The sequence below is a fragment of the Ursus arctos genome, unplaced genomic scaffold (assembly GCF_023065955.2).
Source record: "Ursus arctos isolate Adak ecotype North America unplaced genomic scaffold, UrsArc2.0 scaffold_27, whole genome shotgun sequence".
In the NCBI taxonomy this organism is placed as follows: Eukaryota; Metazoa; Chordata; class Mammalia; order Carnivora; family Ursidae; genus Ursus; species Ursus arctos.
Genome location: NW_026622952.1, coordinates 11,440,575 through 11,466,961, shown reverse-complemented (window position 1 = coordinate 11,466,961; position 26,387 = coordinate 11,440,575). Strand labels below are relative to the sequence as shown.

The window sequence follows — 26,387 nt, the reverse complement described above, 5'->3', positions numbered from 1 at the left end:
GGAGCCAGAAATCTAATAAGCTCCGGGGTACTTTGAGTTTGCTACGTAACGGTAATAATAACGGCGGACATTTATTGAGTTCTTACTGCAGACCAAGCTCTGTTCTAAGCGCTTCACTCTATCAACTTCTTGCTTCAGAACCCTGTCCAGTCCATACTATTTGTGCCCAGAAAGCACAGAGATGTAGTGACTTGGCCAAGATCCCACAGCTAGTAAAAGAAGTATGAATTCAAATTCGTAACCACCTCCCCGTAATGCCACAACGGTCCCTGACCTCCCACAGCCATGCTGGATGTTTCCTCTGGGCTCTGAGATCCTGTTATTTAGGGAGATCTCAACTGAGATCTGACCCTTGGGAGAAGCCCCAGGACAAACCAATCTCTATGGACCAAATGGTTGGAGAAGTACTATTGCTGGTAGGCCATCATGAATCTTGAAGCTCTTCTTATTTTCAATCCTTCCTATTTTGCTCCCAGATGCTTCCTTTCCTGTCTGTCATTCAGCGACTCAGCCCCAGTGCGGCCAGCTGAGAGAAGGAGGTCTGAGTACCCCAAGTCATGACTCTACATTGTGTCCAAGTTTTATTTATTTCAAGGTCAACAGTGGCAAGAATGGGGCAGTGTCCACCCTGGGGAACCATATCAAAGTATATTCTTCACCTTAGTCCCTTTGGGCTGTTATAACAAAACACTACAGACGGGGTGTCTTATGAAGGATAGAAATGTACTGCTTACAGTTCCGGAGACTGTAAGTCCAAGATCAGGGTGCCGGCCTGATGGGGTGAGGGCCCACTTCCAGACCGCAGCCTCACATGGCACAGAGGCTGAGGAGCTCTCCTGGGGCTCTTTTGTAAGAACACTAATCCCATTCATGAGAGCTCCACCCTCATGCCCTAATCACCCCAAGGCCCCACCTCCTAATACCATTGGCTTCGGGGGTTAGGATTTCAATGTAAGAATTTTGCGGGGGTGGGGGGCGGACACAAACATTCAGACCATAGCACTCTTCAGTCTTCACTGTGGCCTCCCGACTCAGACTCCAGCCTGCAGCGTGCACAGGTGACCTGTACTGTGTTCTCCCTTATCTTGGCAATATGGCCATGTGGTCGTTTTGTCTATTGACCTTTTGAGCCCCAGGACACAGGAAATGGGTTTAATTGAAGCCATAAAGTGAATTTGTCAGGAACACAGAACACACTTCGCTGCAAGTGCTCTCTCTGACAGACACCGTCAATGTCATTCGAGAGCTTGAATTTTTAAAGTCCTAACCACTTTGAGCTGCAGGTCACCAAGTCTCCATGCACACGTGCCAGGGCGGCACTGGACTAGGCAGCAGCTGGCTCACAACTGGTGGCGACTGCGGACCCCCCCTCATTTGTCTGATTATGACTCATCTCAATCACGAAGTCCCAGTGCTCTTTCCCAGACCTGACCCTGCAGACAGGCGCTCCGAATTGGCTCTGGTCCTGGATTCTGGTCCTACCTCCACAGTTGTCTCTTGGGGTCTTTGGTCAGTTCTTTTTCTTCTCGGTGCCTCCATAGTCCCACCTGTACTGTGTAGCTCCAAAATATTTGCTTAGGATCATTTTAGCAGCTGCAAAGTGTCCTGGGAGCTTTGAATGAAAGGCCCTCTATTAAAGCTGAGGAACCGAGTGACGACTCTGCCCCATCCACGCTGCAGAGCTCTGCGGGAGACAGACTGGACCCATTCATCCTTCATACAGTTCCTAATTTTATTCTAAAGCCTCACTGTTGCCCAAGGCTTGTCAGAGAACCGAGCAGTCTTAGCACTTTCAAAGTACCTTCTATTTCATAAGGTTGCTTTCTTTCTTTCTTTCTTTCTTTTTTTGTGCCATTGCGTATTAGCAAAGGTAAAACTATCACGCAATAAAAAGAACAGCCATGAATGAAGAAGCCCTTCTGAAGGGAGATCTGCTTATTAGACCATTAAAAAGGTCAAGGGGGCCATTTTGCCTGGAGTTGGGATTTATACTACCGTACAGTGGGCACTTCTGCTCCCCCCCCCCATGAAGAGCAGGGTGCCATTCCTGCATGTATTTTTACAGAATTGTGCGTGCTGTTCCGGGCAGGACAGCCACCGTGCAGGGGAGAGGAGCTGAGAATGAATGGTATGGTATGTCCCAGGCTGGCTAGGCTTAAGCGCGAGTGGTTTTGCTCCTCTCACGTGGCCCCATTCTTGCAACCCGTAACCTGCACCTGTCTTGAGGCTGTAATGACACTGCTTTAGAGCTCACATCTCCAGCCTCCATGAATGCTGGGACTCTCTCTCCACCTTCCCAAACCCCTGCCTCTAGTAGCACTTAAGAAAGAACAGTGGGTCTGTACTTACTCTTCTTGCATCCATGTGGCCCCCTTCTTCTTTGAACTCCTTACTAGCCCTTGGAGTCAGGGGTCCTACCCAGATATTATCGCCAGGCTGGGGACATACAAGAAACTCAGCAGTGAGTCACTTCCTCGGACCTGTCTCCACTCCCCGTACGATGAGTGGGAGCCTAGCTGCTCAGTCACCATGGCCTCCAGCACTGCTGTTTCTGGGTGAGCAGAGCATGGCTTTCCTTTGCTCTTGGGGGGGAAATGCTAACATCTTACGCAAACTTACTGAAGCCTTACATGATCTGGTCTGTGTCTTCCTGTTTGATCTCATCTCCTCTCGCTCACTTGTTTGCTCACCTAGCCCAGCCACACTGTTCTCCTTTTGTTTTTCAGACTCACCCAAGTTCATTCCTACTTTAGGGCTTTTCACTTTTGCTGACCCCTTGACCTAGTATGATTGACCGACCAAAATTGGTTTGTTGGCTTCTCATTATTCAGATATTTGCTTAAACGTCATTTCTCAGAGGTGACTTCTTGGCGTATCTTGTCTAGAATAGCCCTTCCCACTAAGATCACTTACAGATTGCACATCTTCATTGTCTTCATGCTTTTAAAACCATCGACAATTATTGACGCTAAATTTGTCTCTGTTCCGCCAACCCTAGAATTGGGATTCCATGGGCGGGAGCCAGTCTGACGCCCTCTGTGCTATACTGCCAATACTCTGTGATGTATCTCGTACTCAGCAGTCTCTCTATCTAAACGTTTGTTAAATGAGTCCATGAATGAACACACAGAAACATTTGTTGCGGACTCTAAGAGGTTGCCAATGAGCTTTCTCTCTCACACCTCAAAGTCTTCAGTGTCGTCACTGGGAGTCCCATCCCAAACCCTTGCTCGACCAGTGGAAGGCCACGGTGCTGGACCTGGGCTGGTCTGCGGTGGCCCAGTCAGCTGGGCTGTATGGGGCTTGCCTATGGCCAGTAGACCATGACACGAAGTGTGAGCCAAGAAGAAACCTCCAGAGAGTCCCACTGGGCCACTACTCGGAGGATAGGTGGAACGGGAAGATCTTGGAATGAAGCAAAGTATATAGTGAGGAAACCAGGTGAGAATGAGAGCCTGCACCAATTTCCAGAGCCAAGGGAACGGAGCTGAAGGAACATGGCCATGGGCCCTTTGTCAGAAGGCAGGAACGTTTTGGGATAGTGGGTGAAGGAGCAGTTCGAGTCACTTGGCTCAGATCCACAATGACCTCCACTCCTCCTCTCGGAGGCACGAACGGCTGTGGCCGCACCTTGATCCACTGCCGAGGACCCGGGGCCAGCCCCTGGCAGCGAGTTCTCGGTGCGGTGGGGGAGTGCTCGTTGCTGATGGCCTTTCTCGTTGCTGCGCAGAGCGTGGATTTCGAAGAGCGGACGTTCTCATAAGGAGACCACCTAAGAGATGATTCAGCTGTCCAGAAACGAGGAGACAAGAGCTGGCGATGGCAGAAGGAAGAGAAAGATTCAGGCAAGAGGAATTACTGATTCAGATTTGAGAACATTTAAGTTAGATCAGCTGAGACTGATGGAAGGGGGAAGAAGGGAGACCCCGTGAGGACTGGGGGGACATGGGCAGAGACTGTTGTGCATCTCGACCACGGGCAACAGGGGAGGGACGGCTCGGAGGAGGGTGATGTGATTTATCTCTGGACAGGCTAAATTTGACAAACTCCTAGGCCCGAGAGAGAGAGACTTTTTTTTTTCCATAAACAGATGGAAATATAAGCCTAGAGCACATGGGAATGGAAGAAATTGTATTATTTTCAATAACGTGAGGATCGTAAGAGTAACCAAGAATTTTAGTGGAAGGAGAGGGAACCAGGAGGACATTTTTCACTTGAATAAAACTAATGCTGATTGAGGTAAAGCTGGAAGCTGGAAGACAGTTTCTTATTCAAATGGAAGGTTTGAGATTTAATTTTCAGAACTGATCAGGTAGTTTTGGAAATCAGCTCTTTGCCTTACAAAGATAGAGAGCTCAGGAGTATCCCTCCAGGGGCAGAGGCCCAGAGACCAAAACCCAAAGGTCCAGATCAGGAAAATATAGTTCTTTCCCATAAAAAAGGGAAAAGTCTCCTGTTCAATGCAGCTGTCTTCATCATAACCACCTGTAAAGAATATTTTGTGCATGTCATTCTGAAAAAAAAAATCGTATTTTTGAAAATCATATGTTATTAAGACTAAACACAAAAGCAAAAACAAATTAAGGTCTCTTCTTGTCTCCATGTAAATAAAAAGTATCAGAAATAAAAACAAATAAGGTAACACACAAAGATGGAAAAGCAGAACAAACCTCAGCGAGCACATGAAACTAACATGAGTAATTGGTACCTATGCGAAGTAGAATCCAGAACAAAAGATGTCCTAAAAGAATCCTTCTATCCCCGCCCCCAATTTTTGTTTAAATGTGAGGAAAGAAAATAATATTTCACAGGCCAGTGTACCAGCAATGGGAGATGATTCATGCTGTAGCCTGGGGCCCTTCTTGCTGAGTTCTTGGCATAAGCTCTGGGCCAGGGTTGAAAATATGAAGGATTGGGAACAATCACGAGTTAGGGATGAGGCTAGCAGGCAACGTGTGTGGGGGTGGCAAGGCAGGTGGGAAGTAGGGCTGGTCTTAGGGAAGAACAGGAGGGGAAGCTCCTGGGGTCAGACCCAAAGTCCCAGCAGCAGAGAGCAGAGCTGATGGCTTCGAGGGGCTTGGAGCCCCTGCTGTGGCCTCACAGGCTACCTCCAACTTCCCCTAGAAATTGGTGTTTTCCTCTAGAAATGTAGACTGACTGAGAGTGGACTCTAATACTTCTTGAGGGTCTTCAAAGGCCTCCAGACAGTATGGACCAGGAAGTAGTAGGAGAGGGTTTGGTAGTCAAATCAACTTGAGGGACACTGGATATAAAACCTGATTTGAATTCACAATGCTCATTTGCATATTCAAGGCTCTGAGAAGTCCTGCTTTTAAAGAAGCCAGTTTAATTAACCCCAGGGAACATGTCCAAAAGCTGGAGACCAACAAAACATGCTTTATTTTTTGCTGCCTTCAGGTTATTATTCTAAATAACAAGCACAATATTAATGGTCACAAATTTGATTTGGATGATCTGATTGGCTGGGCCCATCCTCTCTCACTGTGCTCTGTTTCACTTTGCCCCTCATATTGAAGAAAACAGCCTTCTCCGAGGAGGTTATCTGAGTAGTTATATGGAAAACTGCAATCCTCATTACCAATGTTTCCGTAGAACATCCTGTATGTTGCAAGCACTTTCACAGAAATCCTCTTACTTACCATCTCTCGCTGTAATATCGCGGTGTCATGCAGGAAGCTGAGCTGATTCTGTCTAGAAGCACAGCAAAACCAAGTTTGGTGCAGGGGCAGTTTAAATCAGTAAGCTAAAGCTTTAGGATGATTAGATCCCTACTTTCCACTGCAACTTCGCTGGTCAAGAGTCCCCTCTCCCCGCCCCAGCTGCTTTGGAGGCGTTTCTCCCACTGATTCCTTCTCAAGTTTGACCTCTAATTTCTTGACTACCCCTAGGATGCTGTCTAAACCGGTAGTTTTACATTGGAAGACCAAAATTCATATTATTTTTCAGTGCCTTGCCGAGTTATCTGATTATCATTCCATTGCCAACAGGATCAAGACCAAATGCCTCAACTTGCCTTCCCATCTGACAGCAACCGCGCTTCCCGACATCACGGCCGATCACTTTCCAGCATTGTGTTCCCGTTCCCCACCCCCGCCAACCACCTGCCATTTCCCTAATAAGCCATGCTTCCTCCAAATCCTGCCCCTCGACACACTCAGTCTGCGCTCTGTTCCTGGCCGTCTTTCCTTCCTTCGCCTGCAAAATCCGCCCTACCACCCCGAGGCAGAGCTAGTGGCTTCTTTCTCCGGGTCCCACAGGACTCTGTACGTAGTTTTAGATAGCGCAGTTTGAAATTGTCCATGTAGCTTTCTGGTGCTTCCTGAATGCTGGAAGGGCTTTCGTTTCATGCATCATGGGAGCCCCTGGGCTGGCACAGTGCTTAATGGCACGTAGACGATACTTAAGAAACACTCATGAATGGATGATTCATTTACACACTGTATGTGACTGCACGATGTCTGGATTTGAAAGTTTGCCAGCAACCGATGGAGCGTGGTGGGAAGGAGGAACCAACGCTGGCACTGACCACACCAAGTGGGTGGGGTGTAGGACAGGCTTGGGCCCAGTGGTGCCTATGATAAAACCTCGGGGGTGGGGGTGGGGAGAGGTATATATGAGATTTTTAAAAATGCTTTTCAAAAGCAGAATGGATTAAGAGAGGATGAGAAACATGGCCCAGAGGAAGAATGCATTCCAAGTGGGCCACCCTGGATGGGAAGAGGGAGGAAGAGACAAGACAAAGGACTGTACCCAGGCGCCTCTGCCGGAGGAGGGGATGGGGTTCCTCCCACACCCTCAGGGCCTCTCCTGGGCTCAGGGACCACTTGGAAGGGTGGGGTGGACTGGGTGGCAGGCTGAACACATTGCCCACCTTCAGCCCCCACAGGCTAGATGGGACTCATAGCTTCTCCCAGAGAGGAAAGAAAGCTAGCAAATTCTTTGTTACCAGCTTTTCACCTAACTTTTATGATGTTTCCTCTTCATCTTAACCTTTGATTATTTGATTAAGATCTCTAGGAATAGCTTGGTTCATTCTGAGCTCAGTCCACCCTTGCTAGCTCTCCTAAGAATTCCTGAACTCCCAGGGACCTCCACCAAGTGTCCAGACATTTCGCTCAGCCATGCAAACAGCCCCTGGTAATTCCAGGCCAGTAGCAAAGACAAGTAGAAAACAGGGCAAGCAGTAAAGATTTTTGCTTTCTTTCTGAGATGATCCATACGAGGGAGTCAGAACCAGTCATTACATGATGTTTGTTTACAAAAATTGCTTTCCCTTTTTTAAGCCTAAAAATCCAGCTGTGCACAAAAGGAGACCACAGGTGACTGCAATTAAAAAGGACTTCAGCGTTCATTTAGCTCTTCCTGTCTCATCGCACAAGGTGGAAATCAACAGTGGGAGAAGTGGAATTCGAACATCTCTAACAGATTGAATGGAAGTCTGAAGCTACTTTCCTCTGGAGAACTAGGCGCGGTCGAAAGCACTTTTAGATAGGCATCATTTTCTGATTTCTTCCTTTAGAAGCAGGACAGCAAATGCGAGGACGGGAACAGAAGTACGAGGAACGGGCTGAAGCAACAGACACAAAAGAAGAAGAGTGGGTGGGAGAGCCCGTCTGAACTTACTGAGATAATTCCACTTGAAACCAATCCTTGTGCAGGAGGAAACACCACCAAATATTGAAGAATTATGGAAAAATACTGAGTTGCCCACTCCTTAAAACGTACTCATCAACAGATCCAGTGACAAGGACACATATCTTAACTGTTAATTCAATAAACATCATTAAACACCCACTCGGTACTAAGTCCGTGGGGATTACATTAAAAGTAAGGATATAAATAGGAACAATGAAAGAGTGACATTTATTGCGGGTGGTCCAGGCGCTGGGCCAAGTATTAGCTTATTTAACCTCAAGAGTAAGTACGATTGTTTGCCCATTTTATTTTACTTTATTATTATTTTTTTTAATGTAGGCTCCACACCCAACATGGGGCTTGAACTCATAACCCTGAGATCAGAGTCACAAGCTCTACTGACTAAGCCAGCCGGGCGCTCCCTGCCCATTTTATAGGTAAGGAAACCAAGACTTAGGACAATGGAGTAACTTGCCCAAGGTCACCCAGGTAGGTGGCAGTGCTGAGTGTCTGGTTCAGGTCAGCCTGAATTCCTGACCATTTGCTCTAGTGTCACCTTTGAGACTCGATCCCCAGAACTTGTAGTCAAATGGGTATGACACACCTGAACAGAGTCCCTGTGATTAGGTCTTCCCATGGGAAAGGGGACAGTTAAGGAAGGTCGCAGGAAGATGGCACCAGAGCAGGAGCTTGAAGGATGAGGAAGGAGACATCCCTTGGGAGATGGGTGAGGGAAAGCTGGCTTCCGGCACGGTGCCAGGATAAACAGGAGCTTCCTACCTGATGCTGCGGAAGAAGCAAATGGCGCTAGGGTCAGATCAACCACACCCCAAGGGCTCTGATGTCAGCCTAGAACTGGTTCAAGTAAGAGAACAATCTCGACACCATGGGGATGAGGAGTGAGATCTGTAGACCACTGGGGAAAATGGCCGGTGGCCATCAGAGTGCAATCCTCATGGCGGCTGGTTCATTGCAGCCTTCCCAGATCGCCAGCTGGACTCTGCTCTGGGGTAGACTAGATGGCGGCCTGTGAGGGTGGGTGCAGCTGCACGAGCTGCCCAGAGCCAGGGAAGTCACAGCAGACAGGGTCAAGTGAGTGCATCTTCCCTAGAGCAGTGTCCCGTTCCCTGGCCCATGGCAATTCCCAGTCCCACCCGGTGCACATAAACGGGCATCCAGAAGAAAGACAAAATAAAGGCTGGGTCCACAGGCGCTCTTCACGCCCAAGGCTCTGCTCAACACTCTGGGCTTGCTTAGATAAGTCATCGAGTTCCCGGGACAAAGACCAACAATCATGGTCCCCAGTCACCTGTGCGGCCCCAGGCCCCGCTCATATCCCCTCGCTTCTCCTTACAGAGGCACTCCTTTTCTCTCCCCCACATACCAGATTTCCTCTTTCTCCCCATTGTCTGCTGTTAATGGTCTCGAATGGTCCCTCTTTCTTCCTTCTTCCAGTTTCTTCCATCAGCCTCTGGTGGACTAGCTTCCTGGTGGGCAGCTCCAGACCCAGGCTTTTGCTCTGGAAGGGCAGCGTCCCCTAGTGGTCACGGACCACCTAAATCCGAATTCCCTCAGGGAGCTGCGCTCATGCAGAGCCCTGCCCCCCCCCCCCCCCCCCCCCCCCCGCCCCCCAGACCCACTGAAGCCGATCTGCTGAACCAGAAGCTGCCTTTCAAACAACTCTCCCAGGGCACTTTCTGTGCACTAAAGTTTGAGAACCACTGCCCTGGGGACAAAGAGCCTGGAAACTGGCTGGTCTCTCATGGCCTCCTCCCTCTTTCCCCTGCAACTTTCTTTGGTATGTGGAGTTGCAGGGTAGAAAGGCCCAGTGACAGCACAGGGTTTATCCCTTCTCTTCCTTTGTGTTTTCTTCTCTGTCTCCTCTGCTAGCCTCTGAGTCGCTGAGTAGCTGAGTCCACTCAGCTCTCAAACCCTGGGCCTTGGGTGGTGCATGGTCACCGTGGACACTTCTCCAATGTTTGTGGAATGAACAAATTCTTGATATAGGGAAACTTCCCCTCCCTCCCATCTCTTCCCCTACCCTCTCCTCCTCTCCTTTTTTTGGGGGACCCTCTTGGCCTTGGGCATGAAACACAAATGTTTTAAGAGGTGGTTAATGTTTGAAGGGAGACAGTCAGAGGCACGGCAACAGCACGTTTGCTCAACGAACAAACAAACCCACCTTCTTCTGCTCTTTCCTAAGCCAACAGGAAGCAGCCAAAAGTCGGTCACTCACCCAGCGGTGGCTCAGACGGGCGTCCTGCACAGCAATTGTGCAACGTTGCTGCAACCGCCTGAGGCTATAAATAGTCCGTTGAGAAGCCCCATCTGGGGTTGCACAGGCCTGATGGGGGGGGGGGCTTATTTGTTGCCCCTTCAAACAAGTGGAGACATTCTTTTCTTTTCTTTTTTTTTTCTAAGTGTCACTTTATAGAATCTAAGCCTGGGGCCAAGTATTCTATCTTCACCTTCAAGTTCCACCTGCTCCCTCAGGTTATAACCACAATGTTAGGGTCTCTGTGGGGCTCTGACTCTTCCTGCTTACTGTTAGCTGATATGTCACCCCGGTCCCGCTGATGTGATAATAATGGAGATGACAGTAATACGGTAGCATGCCCTCCCTTTTTTCCTTATTTCTACAGCCCCTACTCCCGTCTACTCTCTTCTTATCTCTTGTGTGGGGACCACTGTCCCGCTTTTCATATCGATTGGTGGCTCTCCCTCCCTTCAGGCTATAAGATCAATTCTCCTACACACTGGTGTTTTTCATGCTTGTCCCTGTTTCACATTTTTCAGTGACCTCCCATTGCTTAAAAGAGTGGCCTCCAGTGCTTTCAATGCATACCCTATTCTTAATGTATATATTTATTTATAAATTAAATACATGTGCTACTAACAATCCATAGGGAATATTAGAAAAGCTTCCTTTCGTTGTTAATTTCTGGCAGACATAAATATCCACAGGGGTTCTAGTATTTTCTACCCCAGTGGGTCCTATGGAGCATCCCATAGTGGACACCACTAAGAAGAGCTGAGATTGAATCAGTGTGCTGGGTGGTCTGCCAAAGCCTTATGAGACTTAGCTCCAGGTCATTTATTCACTCACTCAACATTTCTTAGAGACTCTGATGGCCAGGCCCGGGGCTAGGCTCAGAGGGTAAAATAAGTAGTCACGGCTCCTACAGACCAGGAGCTCACAGACTAATGGAGGAGATCAATACATGAATAAATAACTCTTCAAGAGGCATATGGATCATCATGGAAGTTTGCACAAAACCTTAATGGAGGAGAGAGAAAAGAAATTACTGCCTGGGAAAGTCAGGAAAGGCTTCACAAGGACCATTTGAGCTGGGTCTTGAAGGATGAGTTGAAGTTCATCGTGTCACAGAAAGGGAAAAAGGCCTTCCAGGCACAGGGAAGAACATAGGCAAAACCAAAAGGGTAAAAAAAGAAGATGGTATATTTGAAAAGTGACGAGAAGTTCTCAGAGGTTGGTGGGGAAAGAAGACGGGATTGAAAAGGAAGGTTGAGGTCAAATCGTGGAAGACCTTGTCTACCGTACCAGTAAGTTTGGATTTTACCCTGAAGTTAGTGGGAGTTGTGAGATGTTTTGACAAACTGCATTCCCCTCAAATGTGTTTTTACTTATCTTCTCTACAGGAATAATGGAATATGAAGGAGGAAGAAGGAAGTCAGCTGCTTCTCAGGGCAGGTGTGGCATGCCTTCCCTTCTAGTCCCTGTATGTGCTACTCATCGGCTAACTTTTCACTTTCAGAGTATGTTCCCTCACCCCTGAAAACAGTGCAGAGGACTGCCATCTCTACCACGGGCACCTTGGGTTGTTCTGCCCAGGGGGATGCCAGATTCATCCTGAGCCATCTACACTTTCCCTCTTGTGACCAGGGGCAGGCATTTATAAGATCCTCGGTCTATGTTTGCAATGGTCTGCGTTCAAAGCCTAGAACTTTCCTTTGCGGAGAAGAGCTTTACTCTGTGAACTGAGAAAATAATAATGTTGAACTTTTGGCCCTATGTGCTAACAAAATGAAAAAATCATTCAGAGGGAAAACATGGTATTGGATTAAAAATGGTAGCGATCCTCATCTGAAGTGGAAAAAGACTTCCCGAGGTCATGAAACTGAGACGACACACATGAGGTGTGGCTTTGTGGGGCTGTGATAATCAGGGCAGCTGACACTCTGGGAGACGACAGAGCGTAGTAGACAACGGACTGGAACAGAGTCAGAGACAGCAGAGCTGGTCTTAGCTCTGAGCACCAGTCCTGTTCTTGAAAAGCTCACACCCTTTCTGGCTCTCCATGTCCCCTTCTGTCAAAAGAAGGTACGAGATGCTTGCTATCTCTGAAACTGGTTCCAAAGTGTCACGCCTACTTTCTCCTATATCCACAGAGGACCAACGGAAGCAAGGTGTCTCAGGCCAGCCCTGCCTCTTCCTTCTATGGGTGTATCTGCAATCGGGGCGCTGTCATTCCTCTGGGCTAGAGAATGATACTGATCTACTGTCTTAATCTGGAAATTCTTGAGAAGGGAAGAGAATGAAGCAAACAGTCTCTGCTCTCTGCGTTCTCATCCAGGCTGCATTCTGCAGCTTTGCTAATGTCTTCAAACAAGGAATGAGGATAAGGAAAGAGGAAAGGGACAGGCACGGGGAGGCGCGGACCTGACACTTCATCAGAGGCAGAAGGAACGAGAAACCCTCGCTCCACCGAATCATGAAAGTTGACTATAGTGCCTCGAGTACTATGTTTAAATATTCTCCTCTTTGCAAATGGGAGTGATGACGTCAGCTGAGCTCATTAGGGTATTACAGGAGAAAGAATGACACAACTTCAAAATGCGTTGTCAACAAAGTCCTGGTGTGTGCCAATTGTCAGAAGCAACATGAGCTGCTTCTTATGTGGGTAGTAGTTGCCCCCAGATAAAGTCCTTCACCCCGTTTTTCCTGCAGGAGCTATGCCCGGGCAGCACTGGCTCAACAGGCAGGATGGTCTGCACGGGGTTTCGTTAGGACAAGGGCCCAGCGAACCTCTTAGGCCAAGTTGAGGCTGAAGGCCAGCCTCCGGTTTAAGGCTACTAAGCAAGTCACCATGGATGCTCCGGTCTAGGCAAGGAAGACCTCCGTCAACAGCAAGAGATTCTAGCAGTTCTTGAACAAGTTCGCCTTAGGGCTGGGATTCAAGGAATTTCACTAGTGGAGGCCCCAAGAAAGACAATGGATATGCATATTTATTTATAGTCATATACTACTGATATCTCATTTATTTATTAATGCTTATTTTATATTTACCTGTATCAGAGCCCCTGGAGGGCTGACCCCACCTCCGGCCCTCACCTGTGCTCTCTCTGGAGCAGAGGTTGGCAGGTTATCGCCTGTGCTCCAAATCCTGCCCAGGGTGTGTTTTTGTGCAACCCGTGAGCTGAGATGCTTTTTACATTTTTAAAGGGCTGCAAAAAAATCCACGGAGAAGAAAAAATAATGGAGACCTTATGTGACACACAAAGCCTGAAGAATTTACTGGGGGGCCCTTTGTGGGCACGCTTGCCCACCCCAGATCTCGAGGCCTTATTGGTCTCCTGTGTATAAAATGATTTATGCGGGTTTTGTTGTGTGGTTTTTTTTTGTTTTTTTTGTCATTTCATCCTTACTGCCGCCCCGTGAGGCTGGTAGGACGGTTGTTATGATGTCCATTTTAAAGGTGAGGACACAGAAGCCCGGAACACTTACGTAACTGCTCCAGGGTCACGGCCAGGGTCATAAGGCTGGGAACCGGAGGTCTTCCCCATCCGGGACTCTCTTATCAGTACATCCCAGAATCACTGACCCAGCTCATCTTCACAGGGCAAAAAAAAAAAAAAAAAAAAAAAAAAAAAGTTGAACTGCATCCTTTGATTCGAGGGTATTGGGTCTGTCCACCGTTTCTTAGCAGGCAGCTCAGAGGGAGAAAATCAAGAATATTTGGAAATGCCAGAAATGTTTAACTAGCCTCATTAGAGACTTAGGTCCGGCAAGAAAATCCACCTTCCATCCAGCCGATGCCTGGGCGCTGCTCCGAGCCGGGCTGCCGGGCGCCCTGTAGTGGCCGGCCACAGGCACCCAGGGGCCGCATCCCCCCCACTCCCCGCCCTCTGCATTCCCACTTGGTGCTCTCCCCCTGCCCCGTGAGCATGCGCGGCCGGGAGCAGCTGCAGGCGGTGAATGCCCGCTTTATCCACCCACGGCTGTCAGCAGCCTCCCGCCAAGGTCCGGGGGCAGCGGCAGCTGGTGGGGAGCGCCCGCGGCCCTGATGTAAACAGCCAGCCAGCTGAGTAGCGGCTTGTTCTCCCCGCCGCCTGGGCAAGGTCTCCCGGACCCGGGGACACCCCCCTCCGCCAGCTGCGGCCCCAGGACTGAAGAGGGGCTTTGTGCCCTCCTTGAGTCAGATCTTAATCCTCTTGAATGATACCGAGGTAGGGACCTGAAATAAAGACCCCACGTAAGGCTGGTGTCTGCGTCACCTGCAGGCAGGAGGGACTGGCAGCTGCCATGGCACAGGCCTGTCCGCCTGTCGGGGGTGATTTGGGAAGTTTCCGTGCAAACGGTAGGAGGCTGCACTGGGCACCATGAGGGGCTCTTCTAAGAACTGGCAATTCCAAGTCCTCAGGTGTCTTCCTACCAGCCTGCTGTGGCGTGACAGAGTGCCGCCCTTGGAGACGGGCCCCTAAGAAGCAAATCGGTTGGGTCATTACTAATGTAACCATTTCGGTCATTTAGGAAGGTAGTCCTTACTGTGCAGAGAGCTGGCCGCTAGGGAAGGAGAAGAGAGAGGGGGAAAGGAGGAAGACAGGCAGAAGTGGGCTCCTGTGGAGGCCGTGGGAGCCTGGGAGCTCGGAGGATGCTGATGAAGTTGCAAAGGAAGGGGGTCAAGGTCAGGGGGAGGCCGTAGCCCTGAGGGGTCCAGCAGGGGTGACATCTTGCTCTCCTTGTATCTGGCTTTGAGATGTCCTCCTATTTCCCCTTTCCACAGTGCCTCTGACCTAAGAGAACCTTCTCCCTGCCTCCTTGTGCCAGTCGCCGTCTTCCATCTGCACCCCAGTGACACCTGTCCTCCCTCCTTGAGGTCGCAGAGGTGCCTTTGCACGTCTAGCTCTGGATGTATCTGACCATCAGCTCCTTTCTCACGACTCGTCCCTGCCTTGCACTTCTACTGACCCTTCTTTCTTTCGCCCTTGGATTCCAGTGTTCAGAGCCCTGCCCTCCTTCCAGCAGGGGCCTGAGAGCCACTTGAGGGACGGGCCCTGTCTGACTCAGCAGCACCAAGCACAGTCCCTTGTCCAGAGCAGACATGCAATTTATATGGAGCCACTGGACTTATTTCCTCATAGTTCTTCCAGCCAGCTGTTAAGAGAATCTTTCAAAACCCTAGGTAAGGGCTAGCTCGGGGCCTAAGGGCAGCTCAAAATCGAAGAGAGATTTCTTCTAGTCCAGAACATTAAAAAATAATAATAATAATAATAATGTTCTTCAGGACATCGGTTGCATCAGACACTAACAGACGTTTCCAAACTTGTTAGCAATCCACCCATCCGATACTCTGCCAATGCAAACACTGTCAGCGAGGGGGAAGAAGAAAGAGCCTTCTTTTTTCGTTCGAAGTCGTTCTCATATAAAGATCAGCTAGGATTTACGGAAGACAATCCTTACAAAGGGGCTCACGTGCTTTAGCTCGGAAACCTCATTTTTCTTTCTCAGTCGTGTACTTTGTGGGTCCCTTATTCAACCTGCCAAGAGAGGCAACCTGCTGTGTCTGCTTATTTGCTGACTCATGGCTGATTGAAACTCAGCAAATAGCGACAAAAGCCTGTTTTAATGAGATTTTACAGTTCAGCTGTGAAAATTGAAAACTACCCAACACCAAACCCCCCAGCCATCTGAGAATACTGCACTGAAATGGTCTTGTCATTCACAGGGATTCTATTTCTGGCCGGTCAGTTTACAGTTGTGGGAAAGGGCCACGGGGAGAAGGGATGAACTGCCATTGGTCTGCCTTGGATTGCCAGGGACTTCTTGGGAGAATTACATAGAAAATGTTTGCAAAGGGCCCCTTGCAGCGCCTGGCAAGCGGGAGATGCTCCGTAAATGCTGGTTGTCCTGCCTGCTCGCCCTTCTCTTACTTCCCGTACGAGTAGGGCTCGTTGTGGTGCTTAGTCTTTTTCGATATGGAACTTGGAGAATGAATGCTTCCAGAGCGCTCAATAATTAAATAAACGCATCCAGCCGGACACTAAAAGAAACCAGGCATGGGCCAACGATGGCAGCATCCACAAATCAAGAGTTAATCCAATCCCATTACTGAGGTGTGCTAAAAACAAAAATATAAATTAATCTATCTTTTATTGTGTCGATCAATCACTGAGGCCCCAACTTGTCCTGTTAATAGGAAGTCCAGTATCTCCCTCTTGAGAGCCTCCATTTCTCATTCAAAAAGCGTTCCTGTGGCTCAGGGCTAGCGCAGTCCAGAGGTGCTGATGCTCAGTCCCGATTTTGAGGCCAGGCACAGGGAGAGCTGAGAGTGTCAGTAGTCAGTTCCAAGCTCTGAATGTCCGTGGCACCCGGTACTACAGACGTAGCTTCCGGTGGCACAGTCCACAGACACTTGCCCGTGCAGTGGCAATGCCCTGCGTTTCTGCTTCTGAACTCGGATGTTTAAACTCTTGCATCAGCCACAGGCTGTGCAGAAGCCGGTCTTCCCTCAGGCTCAGGGATCCCCAGGCTAGGGGTTGAAAGACGCCCACCTACACAGCAGGAAAGTCACAGAAATGAGTGAGGTGGATTTAAGAAAAATTAGTACACGGGCTTTATTTTTGATTGAAGTTTAATGGCTGCGGGTTATACATAAATATGTGTAATACTGATTCTATTTTATATGAAGATGTAAATTTATATAAAAATCGAAATCTTAATTTATCTAAAAATGCAAATTGAGAGCCAGCAGTATTTAATAATTAAGCAAAACTTTCTTTTTATAAATCATTTCTTCTTTAATATAAACCTGGGTATCTGACACCTTTTCTTCTGTACCAAAATGCCCATGTCTAGTCCTCTCCTTTGTGCTCTGAACATGAATAGAATATTCTCACAGTGGAAATTCTGGTACTTCAATATTGCCATGTTTAGTTTGTAGTACTACTTTGTCCTACAAATTCAATAATGTCAGCCTATAGTGCGTTCTTTATCCTGTTAGGATTAATTGAGAAAAGCAAACTCAACAGAGTTCCTTCATTCTCACTAAGCTTGAAATACACTTTTTGGAGCGTAGTCTTCAAATCTCCAAGTTTGAGAATGAAGTTCAGACTATTGCTTTCATTTCTGGAAACCATATTCCAGTGTAGTTGAGTGAACCAGATAATTCCCCACAAAGTGAGTTTCTTAGAGGTGATTCCTTTATCAATGAGTGAATTGAAACTTACATTTTTAAACTACAGTGTATAGTATCTATACTATATTCATGGACAGTCTTGAAGAGAAAGATGCCACGTGTTTCAATGGTCTTGTTTTTAGGTGGGTTGGTGTAGAGAGTTTTCCTTGGGTCACATGAACAAGTCAGTTTCTTTCAACCACTCCAAAAACCCTTCCTAACTCAAAACCACCTTGAGTGATCCACCCAAACTCCATGAAACACAGCAGAATATGGTATCGGTGCTTGAAGAGGGTTACACAAGTGATGGTACGACCAGCAGCTCAGGCCACAGAAGCTGGTATTAATTGCTGGTATTAATTATTACACCCCTGACAGTTTCCAGGCCTAACCTTTTACTACTAAGGAATTGCTGGTGATTAAGTAATGAATAGACATAAGTTCTATATCCTTATAAATGTTGCCTTACTAAGTTTCATTAAAAGTCTGACATCAGGGGGCGCCTGGGTGGCACAGTGGTTAAGCATCTGCCTTCGGCTCAGGGCGTGATCCCAGCGTCCTGGGATCGAGCCCCACATCAGGCTCCTCCACTATGAGCCTGCTTCTTCCTCTCCCACTCCCCCTGCTTGTGTTCCCTCTCTCGCTGGCTGTCTCTATCTCTGTCGAATAAATAAATAAAATCTTTAAAAAAAAAAAAGTCTGACATCAACACCTGATCACAGATCACGGCCCGTAACCATGTTGACTAATAATGACCAGTCTACATTCAAACTATCAAGACTATCTTGGCACCCTAAAATATGTCTTTTCCTGATCATTATAGTTATCATAATGCTATCATACCCAAATGGTCTTCCAGCCCGCGAATCCTAATCAAGTTCCTGAAAAAAAATATATGTATATTAACATACAAAACTCACCAGATACAATAAAACTCTAGAAATTATTTAACTTCCTTACATAACTTTTGCTGTAAATTTTTAGCCATACTTTTAAAGCACTAAGCAACGGGATTTCTGGTTGTTTTTGTTTGGGTTATATTATGTCTGTTGCATTTAATAGATACTGTTTAATAAACTCACTACCTAAATTCATCTGTTATCTGTCTCCTATCTTTCTTTTTTGGTGCCCGGGCAAAATTTTCCTTTAATGAATTCCTCAAATTCATTTCCCTGACTCACCAAAGAAAGAAAGAAAGAAAGAAAGAAAGAAAGAAAGAATTTAATTTATGGCATTTAATTACAGCATTTAATGTATTCACATTTTTAAAAATATGCTCTAAAAATGCATGTCCTCTTTCTAGTTTAGAGCTTTTCAATCATTCATCTTTTCCATACTGGTCACACTTTCGACCACATTTTATTGCACAACTTAATGTTCTTTTGACACAGAAACACAGCTTTCTCAGAGTATCTTTCTTTTCAGAAGAGCAGTGAGTGGGAATTCAGTCTAGCTGGCGTGTGATATTGAACTAGGCAACTTCTCTGGGTCTAAAGTTACTTCCCCATACATGATGGCTGTTGACTGGATGACTCTAAGGTCTTGCCAATTCTAAAATTTAAAAATGTTATGACCCAAAGTCTCCTAATGGATCTTGTAGCCTCAGATGTCTCCTCTAGAGGCAATCTGCCTGGAAAAGGGACTTTTTCCCAAGGGCAGTGAGCAGCGGGCTGTCATAGAGACTCCCAGCAAAGCACGGAATTACGATCTGTCCCAGCTTTACCTAACCTAGATGTGACCTCTGCAGAGCATTTCTTTGGTTTTCGCTTTGTGTCCACCTGTATATAAGATAGAGAAAGAGAAGCAGAAAGATAGGAGAAATGGAGGTGGGAGAGGATCTAATGTCATGCACTACAGCAAATCAGCAGTGTGCTTAGTCCTTTAATACACGAGGTCTCATTTGGTCCTCTCAATGAAACTGTGCATGCCAGCGATGATATTATCCCCACTTTACAGATAAGGAAGAGAAGCTCAGAGAAGCCAAGTTTTCTGGCCAAGGTGATACAGTCAGCAGCAGATCCAGGACTGGAGCAGCCCAGTTCAGCCTCAAAGCCTACACTGTATCTACTAACCACTGCATGATTCTTGGCTCCAGTGCACAGCCTTCCTTGCTAGGGAGCTTTCTTGGGTCTCCCATCTCCTGAGTCCTCCATACTAAATAAGAATGCTCTATTCTCTTATGCTCATTGGGTCTGGAGGCCACAGATTAACCTTGGGTTGACTGGATTGGAGGCCAGATGAAGAGAGACAAGGCCAGGATGAAGAGCCTGGTCTAAGGGTAAACAAAACCCAGAAGCTAAAGGCCCAAGCAGAGTCCTCGGTCCAAGCAAGGTGAGTTTGTAAGAGTCAGGGTCAAGGAGAGGCTGGCCGTCAATGACCAAACAGTAGAGGCAGTGAGCCTATCCGGGGCACAAGGCCTCATTGGACTTGGGGCCTGCAGCACCTTTTGTCTCAACTCTAAGGCAGTGACTGTCAGAGACTCAAATTCTTTCCAGAAGATGGGGAAGCCAACCAAACCATCAGACTGATTTTATACCATCTGACACCTGTGCTGGCTTGTATTAACAGAGCATCAGTACTAAGATAGAGTGAGAGGTAACCTCCTGATAGCATTTGGCGTTTTCTTCTCTCTCTCTTTCTCCCCTTCCCTCCCCCCCTTCTCACCCCTCTTTCGTTCTGTTCTTTCTTTCCCCTCTCATTTACCTACTAATGTTTATTATGAACACTAAAAAAAAAAAAAAGAAGAGAAAAGGAGAAAGAAAGAGAGAGAAAGAAAGAAAGAAAGAAAGAAAGAAAGAAAGAAAGAAAGAAAGAAAAAGGAAGGAAGGAGAGAAGGGAGGGAGGGAGGAAGGAAGGAAGGGAGAAAGAAAGAAAGAAAGAAAGAAAGAAAGAAAGAAAGAAAGAAAGAAAGAAAGAAAGGAAAAAGAAAGAAAGAAAGAAAGAAAGAAAGAAAGAAAGAAAGAAAGAAAGAAAGAAAGAAAGAGGGAGGAAGGGAGGGGACAGGTCTTACAATGGGAACTACAATTGGCCACCTACCCTTCTAAATGCTTACCCTAGTTTCCAGAAGTGACTGCTTTCTGCTCTTAATTCTGGTGGTTACCAACCTGACTCTAAATTTATATACTACTTCTTGACTTATTAATTTAGGACATTGTCTAATCACTTGAAGGATTTAATACACTTTATCCTGTCCTCTTCTCCTCTCCCCAGTTTTTGATGATTATTTTTGTTCTATATTCATTTCCTTTATACCTTCGAGTAATAATGTAAACATATATTTTTATATTCTATCAACTTTAGAAAGTACCTCTTTTTTTCCAGCTTTATTGAGGTATAATAGACATACAGCCGTGTAAATTTAAGGTGTACAACATGACGATTTGGTATACATATATAGTAGGAAATGATTACTACATAATATTACTTCGCATGTTCTTCTTCACTTCATATAGTTTCTTTCTGTGCGGGGAACATTTAAGATCTACTCTCTTAGCAACTTTCAGTCACCATGCTATATGTTAGATCCCAGAACTCATTCATCTTATAATTGAAAGTCTGTATCCTTGGACCAACATTTAGTCATTTCCCTGACTCACCAAGCTCTAGTAACCACCATTCACCGTTCTACTCCCTAGTTCTAAGAATTTAGATTTTTTTTTTAAGATTCTACATGTAAGTGAGACCACGTAGTATTTGTTTTTCTCTGACTTATTTAACACAATGCTCTCAAGTTTCATGGATGCTGTCCCAAATGGCAGATTACCTTCCTTTTTTAATGACTGAATGATAGTCAATATTAATCTTCAATATTCAATTATATATATTACATTTTCTTTATCCATTCATCTGTGAGTAGACACTTAGGTTATTTCTATGTCTTTGCTATTATAAATAATACTGCAAAGAACACAGAGTACAGATAACTTTTCAAAATAGTGATTTTGTTTCCTTTGGCTGTATATCCCAAAGTGGGATTGCTGGATCATATAGTAGTTCTATTTTTAATTTTTTGAGGAAGCACCATACTATTTTCTGTAATCGCTGTACCAATTTACATGAAAAGTGCCTCTCAATTCCTGGCTAAATTAGATTCAGGTATGACCGTTCCACTCTTCTCCCCGTATCCTTCTCGTTTTCTGACATCTGGAATTTGTTTTTACACCGTCAAGGTTGATCATACTACATTTTTTATAAACATATTTAAGTCTTCTGTCTTCTGTGAGGCTGATTCTCAAGGTTGGAAACCAATAAACTTCATGTTAATGTAAACTGAAATTATTAATACATTAATCCATTCTTCCCCTAAATATTGAGGCAGGCCCTGAGCTGATAATTTACTATGGGCCCAATATCATGAAGCGTGTGCTGTGCCTTCAAGTGAAATGGAAGTCCTTCATTACATCCATCGGTGTCCCAATGCCATGCCACCGTCTGGTGGGGATGGTTGACGGGCAGGCTTCACTTCGGTGTGAGCAGAAAGAGAATTCTGGATAGGAAGCTCTCGAACATCAAAAGCCGGGGGGTAGTTACACAGAGAGCTAGAAGCCCTAATTCTCAGAAAGAACATTCGACCTCTGTAGAAAAGGGAGTTCTGATTTTTGCCTGGAGTTTGCCTCCCCGTTCCAAACTGGGATGGAGGAGGCCAGTGTGGGGCGCCACCAACTGGCCGGTTCATCTGCTGACAATTTCTGCGATCTCTGCAACCCCACCCTCCACACTCGCCACCATTTTGGAATATGGCTTCATGGATCCAATTATCCATCAAGGGGCTTTTCTTCTCTTCACCTCTACTGAAAATGTGTTGGGGTCTCTCCTACAACTACCTTGACTGTTTTGAACTTATTCCTTTGTTTTTATTTTACTGAAGTCTCTGGAAAGCGACATAAGACATGGTCATACGTATTTTATTTTGTTCCTGATTATCACACAGTTTGGCTCTGTCATAAGGAGACATTTCAAACAGACAAGAAAAATATAAAAAGAAAGGGAAAATCCATAAAATCTTGCAACGTGGAGAGAACCCCTGTTAATATTCTGATGAAACTCCTTCCTAGATCCTCCACTTTTTCTGGCTTTGTGTGGAATTTCCAGAAGCAGACTTTCATCTCTCTGAGTCTTCACTCCTTGGGAGCCATTCAGCCACAGGTAGGAACAAAGAGAGAGGAATGCTCCTCACTTTCCATGCTGCAGCCGCCACCCAAGGCTTTCCTGAAAGGAGTCTGGGTATATGATTTTTTCCCTAGGATTGTCCCCTCCTTCTCTACTTTAATTGCTTCTGGCTTTTGGAACATCTTATGGTGGAGACATCGTATCCCCCAAACATTCTATGTCCTTTTGCAGAGAAGACTTTTTAGAACGGATTTTTCTGGGTTCTTCTTTCTCTGGGTCAGGGTGAGCGTATGAAATATCAAATTGATTGGTTTCTGAAGCTTCCCAGTTAGATTAGGCTGCCAAGTATTCTTACAAGTTAAAACAAATAAATACCCATCTAGTCTCTTTTTACTGATGAGTGGGGCTTCTCTCTGAATATATGGGTCCTGGGGCGAAAGGCAGGGGGCTTTGGGACAGACTTGGTCAAGATTAGAGAATCTGAGAGTGAAATGCTCGGGGAATAGCTATCCTCACCATCCTTCTTCCCTTTAGGAACAAGGTTGTTCCTTTTTTTCCTATTTCGCTGGAATTGTGTTTGTTTGCTCATTTGTTTCATGCATGAGTTGGGAAAGAGACAAGTTTGGCTCTTTTCCTGCAGGTTGCTGCATGGGTTAGGGTAGCAGGAACTTAGTTTGCCTTCTGCTGTATGGGGTCACCCACAAGGTCAGAGACGAGAGAACTCTCCATGGACGTGGGCCTGGCAGGCTCACTTACTGTGTTCTTTACATGAGGGGTCCACGCAGGCACCCATGCGAAGGTATCAGATGGCTCATGCTTCTGGGCCATCAGTCAACTCGCCAAGTCTGGGCTTTGCTTCTGACTTGGCCCAAGCTCCTGGCAGAGAAGAGGCCTCAGAGTGGGGAGGGCCTCAGTCTCTCAGCCACAGACAGGCTTAAAGGAACAAAGCCATCACATCTGCTCTCTGAAAAGGACTTTGAAACTTTCCTCGTGTTCACTCTTTTCTCCTCCACCCCCTTGTGGGACACTTTAAACCAACTGCCCTCAGGACACTGAGGCTCTGTGCCCGGGGAAGGGAAGTGCAGAGAGGACAGGGCTCTGCCTGGGGATGACAGCCTAGAAAATGGCCTCACTCTCTTACCATTTGATGGTTAAGACTGTCACAGGATCAGGAGACAGAAGTTGCTCACCTTGGATACACAGATAATTGGAGTATTCTTTGAGACTTTGATCGAACCTCACGTTTTCTGAGTCATGGTCCTTGTGGAGATGGACCATTCCCTTTGTACTTTGGAAGTGAGCTCCTCTATAAGAAACGTGTCTGTTCTAAATTTGTTCTTGTGACCAAAAATTCTGTAGCTACAGCCTGGCAATGAAAACTTTCCAACATTTTTTTTTTTTTTTTTTGCAATGCAATAGGTGATTGAATGGAGAAATCAAATATGGAAATAGAAACACAAAATTAAAAATCATCTCGCCGAGGTCCCTGCACCCAGGAAAGAACTGGTTATAGAACAAGGGTGCCTGGAGAACAACTCCTAATTCTTCTAGGCCCAACTTCCCTTATCTAGGGTAGGCTTTTTTGGACCCTAAGAGGCAGAATGGAACTCACTGGTCTTTGTGGTACATACTATCTTTCTTATTGCACCATTCTGTAATTCTTTATTTTTGTCCTTCCCTAGTAGAATTTGAGCCCTTGGAGGGTAAGGATTCTTATCTATTTTCGTCTTTCTGTTACTGAATATAGCACCTTACTCATAAGCTTTTAAAAAGTATGTCAAGTGGTGGCTCAGTTGCTTAAGCATCTGACTCATAATTTGGGCTCAGGTCATGACCTCGTGAATCATGGGATTGAGCCTGGAGTCAGGGTCCACGCTAGGCATGGAGTCTGCTGGAGATTCTCTCCCTCTGCCCCTCCCCCCACTTGCACACACGTACGTACGTGCTTGCTCTCTCTCTCTCACTCAAATAAATAAATAAATCTTTAAAAAAAATTTAAAAAGTTTGTTAAGTGAACAAATGAATGAATGAATGGTATGTAGATCATAGACTTTCCTTCCTGGCTCAGAAGTCCAAAAAGGAAGTTGACCCTTGAAACATGTTTGTAATAACAAAAATAACAGCTACAATTTATTGAGCCCTACTGTGTGGCAGAGATCATGCTAAGTACTTTATGCACAGTATCTCATTTAATCTGGATCCCTTCACCAAATACACATATATCGTTATATGATCTCAGAGCAGATTGTACTTCCCCATTGTGGCACCCATCACACTTACAGATAATTGTTGACTTTCTTTGGATCAAAAGTCCCTGAGGGCAGAAATACCATCTTTATTGATATGATGCTGAATTATCCAGCATGTAGCCCGTATAATGTGTGCCACTTAATAAATACTGAATTAATATTTTTTATTTTAATGAACTCTTCAAATCCCTGAGTGTTGAGTGTTATTGCAAGTACTCTTTCATATGATTGCAATCCTGAGTGTCTCTGCTCCTTTCCATTCCTCAGACAGAACATAGAGGTAACTGGCAAATTTTCCCTGCGGCCGCTGAAAGTGTTGATGGCTTCTATTATCACCTTTAGGTTACTCTGTACCTCAAAACTTGGAAGAGACTGCCCCCCACCCCCTGCTCCCTGATTGTTTATCCTTTTGGTCACCATTGGCATGCCTGTGTAGCTCTCTCCACCAACATGACATCGCTTCCAGGCATTGGCACGGTTGCTCTGGGATCCCAGGTACTAACAGAACTAGAATAAAGCAGGCACAGGCAGGAACAAGACAGCGCAGGGCAGGGTTCAAAGCAGAAAGTGCAAGAGTCTGATGTTGAGACCACCAGTCCCGAGTGTGAAAGCTAAAGGCACCTTCACTTCCTTCGAAGGAGTAAGGTGGGTCCTCTCTGCCACCAGTCAGAGGGGATTTGCCTTTGACTTCAGCTAGAGTCTATCCCCAGCCCATTTTCCTCTCTGCCACACTCAACATTTCGTCCTAATAGGATTACCTGCCTTTGTCTGATGTTTGTTCTCTTCACTGGGGCTCCTTGCTATCATCATAGATCTCGACTTCTCATTGCTCTGTCTCCGGAGGCAGCCATCTCCTTGTGGTCTATTCTCACCGCCAGGACAGAGTGGAGCAATTTCCATAAAGTGGGCTAGGAGCATTCCCATTATACCAGGGCACTGAACCAAGTTTCTGAAAATGGCACATTTTCTGGACTCTCTTCTCCCTTTCACCTTCATGAATTCCAGAAAAGCAGATTACGCCCACAGATCCTGGACACGCTGCCAACCTCTGGAGTTGTTGCCATTCTGGTAGGGGGCATCGGGAATCTAACCATTTCAGAACTAGATTGGCCGAGAGTGGCAGGAGCGTGCCTTTGCCTGGCACCGGCCACGCTTGGCATCCTCGTCTTGTTGGGATCGCGTGGAGCAACAGTGGCGACTCACAGTTTCCATTTTAGTAAAAAACTGCAGATGCCTATTTAAAGCACCCAGACATTTATTTCAAAGCTAGGCAGGCCGCCTTGAGCGGTGGAAACAAACAGGACTAGTTGCTGGGAGTCTTGGTCACTCGATGTGTGATCTTAAGTGTCACTCAATCTCCTTAGACTTGGTTTTCTCATCTATAACATGCGGGGGCTTGATGGGATGGAGGTGTTGGCTGATGTCATGGTGACTGGCAATCATTTCGCAATATTGAAATGTATCAAATCAACATGTTATGCACTTCAAACTTACACAATGTCCTATGTCAATTACATCACAGTAAACGCCTGGAAGGAAATGAGGGGGCTGACAGGTTCACCTCTGAGAACAAACACTAGGGTTCTTTGAAGGTCCTTTCTTTCTCAAGTGAGAATCACTTCGGTCTTAAGGCATTCTACCTGCCCTGCACCTGCCCGTCTCTGCTGTCCTGTGGTATTGGGAAGCTGGTTCTCCAGACCCCTGAACCTGGACTTGAACCAGACCCCAGGTCTTCCACCTGGGAAGCCAGGTCTCCTTTTGTGAGCCACAACTCTGGAAATGGCCCTCACAGCCAATTTCTAGTGCTGCTGAAAACGACCCTGTCTCTTCTGAGTCAAAATACACAGCTTCATGAAATGTAGGATAACAGCCTCAAATGGAAAATAAAACAAGTCTTGTGAGAGGTCATCTTACACAAGTCAGTCTATGCTTTTTAAAAAGATTGTTTCTTAATTGC

General features: G+C 46.3%; 1 long non-coding RNA gene across 1 annotated transcript; it reads right to left on the bottom strand.

Moving 5' to 3' along the window:
- Nucleotides 1-15,504: 15,504 nt before the first annotated feature.
- Nucleotides 15,505-25,572, bottom strand: LOC123001540 (uncharacterized). The gene is made up of 3 exons (XR_006410525.3): nt 25,189-25,572; nt 17,916-17,953; nt 15,505-16,449 (listed from the first exon to the last, which is right to left on the bottom strand). It is a non-coding gene; the product is annotated as an uncharacterized LOC123001540 (long non-coding RNA).
- Nucleotides 25,573-26,387: the final 815 nt, after the last annotated feature.